Here is an 11,732-nt window from a genome sequence, read left to right as displayed (position 1 = left end):
GACTGTGGAGATGGCCCGACGATATAAATCACTAGGTGCCGAAAAGGTTCTGTCATAATTGGCACAAGCTTTATGGGTGCGTTTCAATTGTACTTGGAATTCCAAGCTCTCTGACAAGTGTCGCATGAGCGCACAAAGTCTTCGATAATGTTCCAGCATTTTGGCCAATAAACCTCAAGGGAAGTCCTAGCCTTGGTGTTCTTTATTCCGAGAAGCCTTGCCAACGCATTTCATGCACCCTTTCCACAAGTTGGCGACGATTATTTTGTGGCTCCAAGAGCTGCTCATACTTGCAACCTCGCACTTATCTGTAGCTACAATACAGGAGCCGTGTCTTCTCAAAACAGGACACAATCTTTTTATTGATTCCCAATTTTACGCTTTACATTAGCGCTTTAATTAAGAGGTCCTCACGCTGTTCTCAATTAAGCATTTCTCGATCAACCCTCGCCAGCTCACTCCAACTTTCCGCTACCCGCGAAAGTGTAGAACCCCTCTTTCCCTCCCACCCAATGGCACCATGTCGTCTCCTCCATCGACACAGAGGGTGCCAGTCGCTTTCGGGACGAGTGGCTCGAGTCACTGCTTGAGTGACTCACCTGGACAATTTCCTGTACGAGGGTTCGCTGACTCGGCGCCAAGGTCAGTCATCTCGGTCGCTTTTGCAGATGGTGGTTGACTACATTGAACGGGATCAAGTTCCTGCAAAACTTCCACGCTTGCGATCGCGTGAGGGCTATGTACGCTAAGTTGTAGAGGAACAATATACCCTGCTCTTTGAGAAGCTTCTCAGGTTTATTCAAAAATATATAGAAAACAAACGGAAAGCGTGACAGACACAGTCGCTTCGGTTTGAAGCTTACCGAACGGGTGTTCAATGACAATCGTAGCGACTGTTAAGCAAGCACTCTGCTCCTCTGTGACTTGCCTGACCCCCACGCATTCTCCTGTAAAGTCGTCCAGGGACGCAAAAGAAGTATACGCATCGTCCATTGCTTTTCCTGAGCCTCCAAGTGCTCGACACGTTTTCCCATTGACACCAATTTCCTGGAAATACAGCTCTTACAACCTCATGTTCTTTTCTGATTCTTGGATTGTGGCAATAGCAAACTTTTGTTTACAGTTTACGTCGAGGTGCCCTTCCTTTACGCAGTTACAGCAGATGAGCGGCTTCTATGACTCAAACATTCGTATGGTATCTGTGCGCTCTTTTGGAACCTCACTTGATTTCTGCGCGTCTGTTTGCCATTCCCCTACAGTGTTCGTCGTAGGAGACGGGTCCTTTCTGTAAATACTGTGCTGAGTGTGTTTCCGTTCATCAGGTTTCTTTGAAATGTTCTCTTGTCTTTCACCATTTTCAATGCTCACTCTGCAGCTTTTGGCGAGTATATTACTCCTAAGCTAACTCTGCGGCTTTGTTTAGCCGTACTTTGCCAAGCTTGTCCTGAAGCCAAAGCTTGATGGCCTCCTCGATGCAGCAGTAAAATTGCTTCACGAAAATGCATTCTACCACCTTATTGCGATCGTCATAAATATATTCGCCCTTGAGCCATTCAAATCAATCTGCTTTAAGACAAAACACGAAACGAACGTGTGACTCAATTTTTGTTTTGCGTAAAGGAAGGAACCTTTGCCGGAAAGCCTCGGATGACATCTTGTAACATCTCAAGAGAACTTTCTTAACCTCGTCATAGCTCTCAAACGTTTCTATAAGCAAGCACGTTACCTCGTCAGACACTTCGCCGGGAAGTATAGCTAACAGGTTCTGCACCCAAAAAGATCGCTCCAAGGTGTTTCGCTCACAGACGTGTATGAACTAGACCAGATACTTCGCCATGTACTCGCCTACTATGAACGGTGGCAGTGGGTTCCGAATTCTGGAGCCGCTGACCTGAGCCGTCGAAGAAGCTACGCTAAGATCCTGCGAACGATTTAGGATTGCCAATTTTATCTTTTTCAACTTCAGGCGATCCTGTCTCTCGGCCTCCTCACGCTCACGGCGTTCACGCCTTTCTGCTTCTTCGCGTTTGCGAAATTCTCGCCTTTCAGCCTCCTCACGGCGTGCTTTGATATTCGCCCAGGCCTAATCAGCTTTCTGAGCCGTCACTTCTTCCTCCTTCATGAGCTCGAAGATGGCATGTTTTCGTTTCGCACGGCCCAAAGTAAGGCCATGTTCCCCGCAAGTTTAAATGAGTTCATTTACTTTGAGGCTCTCCATCGTTCACCCTACCCTCTTGCGGTTTGCCCTTGTTAAACACCTACTTGCCTTACCCACTAGAAGTCGACAAACAAGATGCGCATGCAATTTTTAACTTTACCGTGTTTACACCCTTCACATTAACTTTGGTTTCAACGTGCTCCAACATGGCTGGAAACAATCAAAGCTCGCTCTAATGCTTCACTCAGCCCTTTTCCAAACTACTATAACCTGTACTAGACTAGTATGGTGAACTGAGGGGAAAACATCAGGCACTCACCGCGCCAAGGTCACTGACATCGGCCGATCCCTCAGCTGCCATCCACTGTTACGACTCGCCGCTCCATCGACACTGTTGCGTAATGCGCCGAGGTCACGGGCCGCCAATGTTAATCGATAGCGCGTTTTCGAGCTCGCAGCTGCTTCTGCGCAGAGCTGATAGACGAACGTACAAGACGACGGTGAGTTAAGGCAAGATTTATGTACAGCATGGAATAAAGGTGTTGCTTATTTGGCACTGGGGTCGACAGATTAGGGACTCAGAGAGCCGAGGTGTCTTCGGACGCTCTATTGCTGTCGTCTCCTCTTTGATGCATAGGTGCGCTGCTTGGCATCGCGCTTCTTGATTCTTTATGGATCCCGGCGTACCCTTACGTCAGCAACGTCCAATCAGAACATCCACAAATAGGGACCTGTCACTGGGTTTCGTCATGAGCGAGTAGTATTGCCTCGCGTAGCGTAAGACTCACCAGACTAGACGGCGTTGATTGCATCATCGGGCTGCTCTAAGGCCCGTGGGTTGAGGGAGCTCGCCGTGCGTGTCGTAAGATACACCGGTGCCGCTGGGCTAGATGACATCATTGAGGTGATGGCGTCAGGCGTGCTCACTCGCTGGCCTTGGCACTGGTTGCTTTTGCAGAAGCAATAACACTGGGTCGGGACTCCCAGGCATAACGAAGCAAATAAATGCGCTCAGTATACCTTTAGAAAAAGATCATTGTGAATTATTGCACGATTCCCAATACACCCAGATATGGGGTGAAAACAAATACGCAACGACGCGCAAATTAATACACACAGTGCGCCGTATATATACAATACTCATACACTTTGGTTATATGAGGCTGAATTTGGAGCCACTACATTACAATTATTTTCGATAACATTATATTTAAATCATGAGTAGTCATACGAGGGAGATAAGACGAGGATCTTGTGATTCCTTAACTGCCTAATTGTCTGAATGACTCTATACCCAAAATATGACGCGGAAAAAAATACGTCACTCACTACGAGCAATTAAATGCGCTCCGTATACATTTAAAAACAAATATAACGGATAAATGTTCAATTTTCATGATAACCAGATATATGGGGGGGGGGAAGAAATACAGTACGACGCGCAAATGAATACGCAGTACGCATATATATATATAATACTCATACACTTCGGTTATTTGAGACGTTATTTGGAGCAAGTGCGTTTTAATTATTCCCAATAGCATTAATGCAATGATTAGTTGTCATACGAGGGAGGTCACGACGAGGATCTCGTGCTTCCCTAACAGCTTCATTAGGACAGCGAAGAACACCGCGTGCATCAAAGTGTAGTGCTTGCATGGATAACCATCTTTCTCCAAAAATAATTGTTGGGGAAGTTTGTATAGCATAACTGGCTCTGACATATTACCGCAAACATATGAGGCATTGCTTCATAATACACATCTAATACACATGTGCTCTCTTGATTTCTTTATAGAAACTGAAGAAACGTAGTTTTTTTTTTCTACTGGCATGTCACTGGACCTGTTGATTGATTGATTTGTGGGGTTTAACGTCACAAAACTACCATTTGATTATGAGAGACACCGTAGTGGAGGGCTCCGGAAATTTAGACCACCTGGGGTTCATTACGTGCACCCAAATCTGAGTAAACGGGCCTGCAACATTTTCGCCTCCATCGGAAATGCAGCCGCCACAGCCGGGACACTGCACCTGTTCCAACAATTTTTTCGCGAATGGGCAAACCTTCCTACAATGCCTCAAAATTCACACGTGAAACCTGCTTTTGTTGAAATGAAGGGGTGAATTTTAATTTCACTGGAATTGAATTACCTTGTAAAAAATTCTAAATCCCTGCAAATGAAAGATATTGCCACATTCCTTGCTCAAATTTGTTATGGCCCTGTTTCCTGTTACACTTTGTTCAGTGCGAACCGCTTCTACAGTGTTCGAGAAGCTTTTAGTCGGTAGCAAATTGTTTTTTAAGATCTTGCCGACTTTACGTACATTAGAGATTACTATAGTACTTATGTGGCTACTAGCGATAACGCTAGAATAATCGACGACTCGTGTATGAATGCCGACGCGCTTCGTTGCTAGCCAGTTAACGCTGACCGACGCTCTGTTCGTTGCTGTCAGTGCCAGTGTGTTGCTGTAATCTGACGTTCAGTTTTCTGGCCTCAAGTTCGGTCGAATAAAAAATTTAATCTGAACATGAGCGATTATAACAAATGGTTGTAGATTATAACGAATGGTTGAACAGCACGATTTTGTATGGACAAACGAGACAAGAAAAACACGACACTCATACTGAATTTCTTGCAGAAAGGAATAATTATTATGTATGCACCCACGTGGCCCCGCCCCCCACCCTGAGCAACACAAAAATGCAATAACACTCAATGAAAAATTATGCAATACCAAAATTTGTACACCCAACGATAAAATAACTGCGGTAGGTGTAGAAATGACGGTTATGCATTCTGAACCATGACACATATTTTTGCGCACACTCAACAATAAAAACGGAGCATGTGTAGCCTAAACTGTTCAAAGAAGGAATAACGTAAACAAAAAAAAAGTGCCGTTGAGGGTAATGGCAAGACGTTAAAGTAGGACTTTCATGCGCTCAATATTTGAAGTTCGTTTGGGCGATGAAAAACCAGTGTGGTGTCATCAAATAGTTGCATGCATCCACACGGAGAACGATATTCCTTTAGGTTAATATTTACTTGTTTCTGAAGATGTCTCATAGTTCAACAGCCTGGCGCTCAGACACCGATCAGTATGGCCAAGGTATACTTTCCCACATGAAATGGTAAACAACAAACGAATGATGATTTTTGATGTTTTGTAGTGCAAGGGTTACTCCATGACCAAGGAGCGCCAGTACATGTTACAGGGACAATGAATGTGATAACCAGCTGTATATGGGCCATAAAATTTCACACTCTAAGGCGGATAAAAACGTAGAAGTTATAAAAACATGACCTTGCCGTGAAAAGTGTAGGGTGTTAATGATTGACAAAAGTTTTTGATAATAAAACCAATGATGGACATGTATGGCATTAGAACAAGTGTCTCCATCATTCACATCCTACGTCCAAGGGCCATGAGGCAAGGGCTTTGTTTCGTGTAGCGTACCGCAGCGGAGACCACTCGGGAGAGGTCATGCTGCGGAATGCCCGGGTATATATTATCAAAAGTATGAACTTCTCTTAAAAACGCTAACAATGATTTATGTGTAAAAAGTGGTTCCCTACCTACGAACATTGCAGGGTGAAGGGGTATCTGTTGCCGGTACGGTAACGGAAAGTGTTGTTTTCTTAGCCTGTTTATATTTTTGCACTGAATAAGAATGTGAAGTACGGCGAGCGCTTCTCCACATCTTTCACACCAAGGTTGATCGCCACCAGACAGAAGAAACGAATGTGTAGTGTATGTATGTCTAGTTTTAGCCTTGTGAATATTACTTCTGTGTGGCGTGATTTCGAAACTGGCGGCCAATGACCAAGTTGTGGCTTGATGACTTGCAAATTATTACCTGCTTGTGTGTGCCATGTGCTCTGCCAAATAATTCCTGAGCTTTCGTTTTGGAAAGGCTTTGACGTCGAGTGCAGGAACTGGTTACGATGTATTGCTAGCCGTTTTGTTGGCAGATCCAGCTAGCTGGTCCACCAGAACGTTGACCTGTATTTCGTGGTGTCCAGGCACTCAGCAGACTACAACATGCTGCTTGGATGAGTACACTGTGTATAGAAGTGAATAAATCAAGACAAGGACAGGGTTTTTGTGCTTTTTAGGTGTTTTCAGAGCTTTTACTACGCTTAGGAAATCTGTAAATAATGTTGCCTTCTGTAGTTTTATTTGTATAATGTGTTTAACAGCCACAAGTGTCGCAAAAGCTTCGCCAGTGAAAATGCTTGTATGCAAGTGCAGGACGCCAGCTTCCGAAAAAGATGGGCCAACGGCTGCGGACGTGACAGAAGCGTCAGATTTTGAAGCATCCGTAAAAAATTCAGGACATGTGTATTTATGTTGCTGCTCCAAGAGCTATGTCTGAGTATTTGCAATTGGCTCGTGCTTCGTAACCTCTAAGGAAGAGACGTCGCAATCTATCGCCAGCTACTGCCATGGTGGCAGGCATACTGCGGAAGCCATCAAGCGGTGTTCAAATGGCACACCGGCTTCCTTCGATAGGCCCCTCACACGGATTGAGTAGGGCTGTCTCATAGAAGGCCGTTTTTCAAACACAGCAAGGCTTGACATGTCATTATTTGTGAAATGTGATGGGTGATTCTTGTCTGCGTTTACATTAAGATAATATTCAAAAGTAGTGTAACATCTCTGTAGGTGGAGCGACAATTCGTTCTATTCAACGTACAGGCTTTCCACGGGGCCAGTGCGAAAAGCACCCGTAGAGAGGCAGATGCCTAGATGAAGAACAGGATCAAGCATTTTAAAGGCAGCAGGTGTCGCCGACTGATATGCTATTTCCCCATCGTCTAGGTGGGTATGAACGCAGCTTCTATAAAAATTCATTAAACACTTCTTGTCGCTGCCCAACGTACTGCGAGACAACACTTTTAGAACGTTCATAGCTATTATGCACTTGTTCTTGAAATATTTGAGGTGTGGTATGAAGGTTAGCTTTGTGTCCAAGATTACGCCTAAGAATTTGTGTTCGGTATTAAGGAAAAGACGTTGTCAATGCAGTGGAATATCGGGTTCGGGATGAAAACTCGCTTCCCGGAGATCAAGACACACGTGATTTTCGGTGCATTCAGCTGAAACCAACTTTCTTCAGCCCAATGGGAGGCTTTGTTCAAACCAAGCTGAACCTGCCGCTCACACATGACCAGATTACGAGGATTAAAACCAAACTGGACGTCGTCTACATATGTGGAGTAAAAGATACTTTGAGGGATAAACAAGCGTAAAAAATTAAATTTGATAATAAGAAGTGTACAGCTAAGTACACCACCTTGCGGCATACCTGTTTCTTGGACAAATGTTTGGGAAGGAATGTTGCCTACTCGAACTATGAATGTCCGATTTGACAAGTAACTTTCGATTATGTGAAACATTCTTCTGTGCACGCCAAGAAGATGGGACCGGTCTCTTAAAATTCCAAAGTGCCATGTTGTATTGTAAGCCTTTTCGAAATCGTGGAACACAGAGGGAAAAATATTGTATATGGACGGAAGCGTCTCTGATCTGTGCCTCGATGAGAACAAGGTGGTCTGTGGGGGATCTACCTTCCCGAAACCCAAACTGAAATTGGTCGAGTAAATTGTTTGTTTCAAGAAAATGTACAAGTCGCAGTTTATCATTTTTTTTCGAAGGCTTAGCACAAGCAGCTTGTAAGTGCAATAGGTCTGTAGCTTGAAGCTAAAGAAGGGTCCTTGCCCTCTTTCAAAATGGAAATAATAATAGCCTCTTTCCAGGAGGTAGGGATAGTGCCAGAAAACCAGATAGCATTGTACAAACGAAGTATGGTTTTTTGTGTTTCGATTGGTACGTTTTTTAACATTCATACACCACACGGTCAGAATCTGGGGCAGAAGTACTGCAGGAGTTTAGAGATGTTTGGAGCTCCTCTAAACTGAAAGCTTGGTTATATGCCTCGTATCTAGTGCATTAGTGTTCGAGTTTATGCTTTTCTATTCTCGTTGTGTGTTTTTGGAAAGCGTCAGTATAGTGTGTCGAGCGGGGCACCCGTTCGAAGTGTGCACCGAGGAAGTTCACCTGATCTTCCGAAGTATCACCCTGTGTGTTTACGAGTGGAAGTGTGTGCACTTGTTTTCCTGCTACCCTACCAACCATGTTCCAGGCTTTAGCCTCCTGTGTGTATGAATTGATCCCTGACAAAATTTTTTGCCAACTTTCTCTTCTGGCCTGCCAAGGCGTTCTCCGGCCTTGAGACTTTATTATCTTAAAGGTGTCAAGATTTTCGGCTGTCGGTGAACTCCGAATTAACCTCCATGCTCTGTATTGCTGCTGGCGCGCATTTCGGCATTCAGAGTTCCCCCATGGCACACACCGTTTTCCAGGGTGTCTATTTGTTGCGGGATGCATTTTGTTGCAGCATCTATCAGAAACGCTGTGAAGTAGTTAACAGCAACATATACTCAAAGTACATATGTCACTCCAACCTAAACAAGCGATGGTATAAAGGTGTTCCCAGTCGGCTTTGTAAATGAGCCATTTGGGAACACATGGCGGACACTTAGTTACTGTGGTTGTTCTCAAAGCTATGGGGATGTGGTCACTTTCATATTATAAAGGAGATTTATTAAGCAGAAAGGTTGGTGTTTGGAAGGCTTGGAAGGCGATGCACCAGCCGCAATTTCCGAGCTCGAGCCGCTGCTGCACACTCGATGCTGCTGCCTCTGCGCCGGAGTACTTCCTCTTCTTTACAATGGCCCCACGGAGAAAAAAGGAGCCATCCTGGCGACTTAGTCCTGGGCAGGCGGCGTTGAACCGTGGTATTGCTTGAGCCTCTGGACGTGTACAACCTCGCGGTTGCGACGTCGCAAGTCTGATGGTGGCGTAAGAGGCTCAATGAGGTAGTTTACTGGCGAAGTTTGTTCGACAATACGAAATGGCCCATCGTACTTTGGCAGAAGTTTGGAAGAGAGCCCAGGTGTGCGATGCGGCACTGACAGCCATACAAGAGAACCCGGAAGAAAAACGGGAGTTGAGGTCTGGGCATCACGAATTGCTTTTTGCCTGTTTTGGTCATCGCAGGTAAAGCGACGAGCTAACTGGCGGCATTCTTCTGCGTGTCTGGCGGCGTCCAAGATCGGTAGGCACTCGGACGCGTCTGGTCGATAGGGCAAAATGGTGTCAATGGTGTGGGAGGGGTGACGGCCGTAGAGGAGGTAAAAAGGGGAGAAGCCTGTTGTCGCTTGCGTTGCCGTATTATAGGCGTATGTAATGAATGGGAGAACTAAGTCCCAGTTAGAGTGGTCAGGCGTCACATACATAGATAGCATGTCACCGAGAGTACGATTAAAGCGCTCGGTAGCCCCGTTGGTTTGTGGGTGGTAAGCGGTACATGTGCGATGTACAATAGCACACTCAGCGAGCAATTTTTCAATGACCTCGGACAAGAAGGCGCGGCCACGGTCACTGAGGAGTTCTTGAGGGCCTCCATGACGCAACACAAAATGACACAGTAGGAAAGTGGCAACCTCCTGTGCTGTAGCCGTTTTAAGAGCAGCGGTTTCAGCATAGCGCGTTAGGTGGTCGATAGCAACTATTATCCACCTGTTGCCAGTCGGAGTCAATGGAAGTGGCCCATAAATATCTATTCCAACCCGTTCGAAGGGTCGGGAAGGGCATGGTAAAGGCTGTAGTTCACCGGCGGAGGCGTGTGGTGGAGATTTTCGGCGCTGACATTCGGCACAAGAGCGGACGAAGTTGCGGACGAAGGTATACATGCCACGCCAGTAGTAGCGATGTCGAAGCCTTTCGTAGGTCTTGAAGACTCCTGCGTGGCCACATTGTGGGTCAGCGTGAAAAGAGGAACAAATCTGCGACCTCAGGGTTCGTGGAACGACGAGCAGCCACTTGCGTCCCTCTGGTGCGTAGTTACGTCGATAGAGAAGCGTGTCACGTATCGAGAAGTGTGGAACTTGGCGCCGAAGCGTTCGCGTCTTTGGGAGTTCAGAAGTGTCGGAGAGATGATTGAGGAGGGACGCAGTCCACGGGTCATTGCGTTGTTCGATAGCAATGGTGTCAAAGTCAAGCAATGACAATGTGGAATCGCAAGCGGAGTCAGCTGTGGCATTCTGGGACAGGGGGGAACGGGAAAAGGCGTCGGCGTCAGCAGGCTTCCGTCCTGACCGATAAACCACGCGTATGTCGTAATCTTGAATTTTCAACGCCCAGCGAGCGAGGCGGCCAGATGGGTCTTTTAACGTCGAAAGCCAGCACAGCGCGTGGTGGTCGGTCACGACATCAAAAGAACGACCATATAGATATGGGCGAAACTTTCCAAGGGCCCACACAATGGCCAAGCACTCCTTTTCTGTGACGCTGTAGTTGCTCTCAGCCTTAGTAAGTGTGCGACTAGCGTATGCCACGACGTATTCCTGATGTTCCGGTTTACGCTGTGCGAGCACAGCACCCAGGCCTACACCACTGGCGTCGGTGTGGATTTCAGTTGGAGCTTCAGGATCGAAATGGCGTAGAATGGGTGGCGTCGTAAGAAGCCGTCGCAGGGTGGTGAAAGCCTCGTCGCAGGCAGGGGACCACGATAAGAGGTCTTTACAGCTGCTGAGAAGTTGCGTGAGAGGTGATATAATAGACGCGAAGTTTCGGACGAATCGCCGGAAATACGAACACAAGCCGATGAAACTTCGAAGTTCTTTGATGGTGGCAGGTTTAGGAAACGCCGTAACAGCTCGCAATTTCTCGGGATCCGGGAGGATGCCTTCCTTGGAAACAACGTGGCCCAAAATGTTCAATTGACGCATGGCAAATCGACATTTTTTGAGGTTTAATTGCAAACCGGCGTTAGTTAAGCAAGTAAGGACGTGCTGAAGGCGACGTAAGTGTGTGTCAAAGTTAGGGGCGAAGACCACGATATCATCGAGGTAACACAAGCATATCTTCCATTTTAGTCCACGCAGGATGTTGTCCATCATTCTTTCGAACGTTGCAGGTGCATTGCAAAGTCCGAAGGGCATGACGGTGAATTCATATAAGCCGTCTGGCGTGACAAAAGCGGTTTTGGGGCGATCGGCCTCCGCCATAGGCACCTGCCAGTAGCCTGACCGCAAGTCTAACGAGGAAAAGAACTCGGCACCCTGCAAACTGTCCAAAGCATCGTCAATGCGCGGTAGTGGATAGACATCCTTCAGCGTGATCTTGTTTAATCGCCGGAAATCGACACAGAAACGAATAGAACCGTCTTTCTTTTTGACGAGAACCACCGGAGACGCCCATGGGCTCTGTGAAGGTCGAATGACGCCTCTGCGAAGCATGTCGTCTACTTGGTCAGCAATGACGCGGCGTTCTGTAGCGGACACGCGATACGGTCGTTGAGTGGGACCCAGTGTCGATGTGGTGTTCTACTGCTAAGGCACGGCCGAGAGATGTTGGTTCAACGTCGAAAGAGTGGCGGTAGCTCTCAAGAATGGTGAGGAGTTGTGAACGCTGCGAAGATGTCAAATCTGCAGCGATGAATGGTTGAAATATGTTTGCCGACGTTGAGTCAGGCGCTGAGACGACAGCCAGTTCACAG

The sequence above is a fragment of the Rhipicephalus microplus genome, chromosome 5 (genome assembly GCF_043290135.1).
Source record: "Rhipicephalus microplus isolate Deutch F79 chromosome 5, USDA_Rmic, whole genome shotgun sequence".
Taxonomy (NCBI): Eukaryota; Metazoa; Arthropoda; class Arachnida; order Ixodida; family Ixodidae; genus Rhipicephalus; species Rhipicephalus microplus.
Note: the sequence above shows the minus strand (reverse complement) of the source record.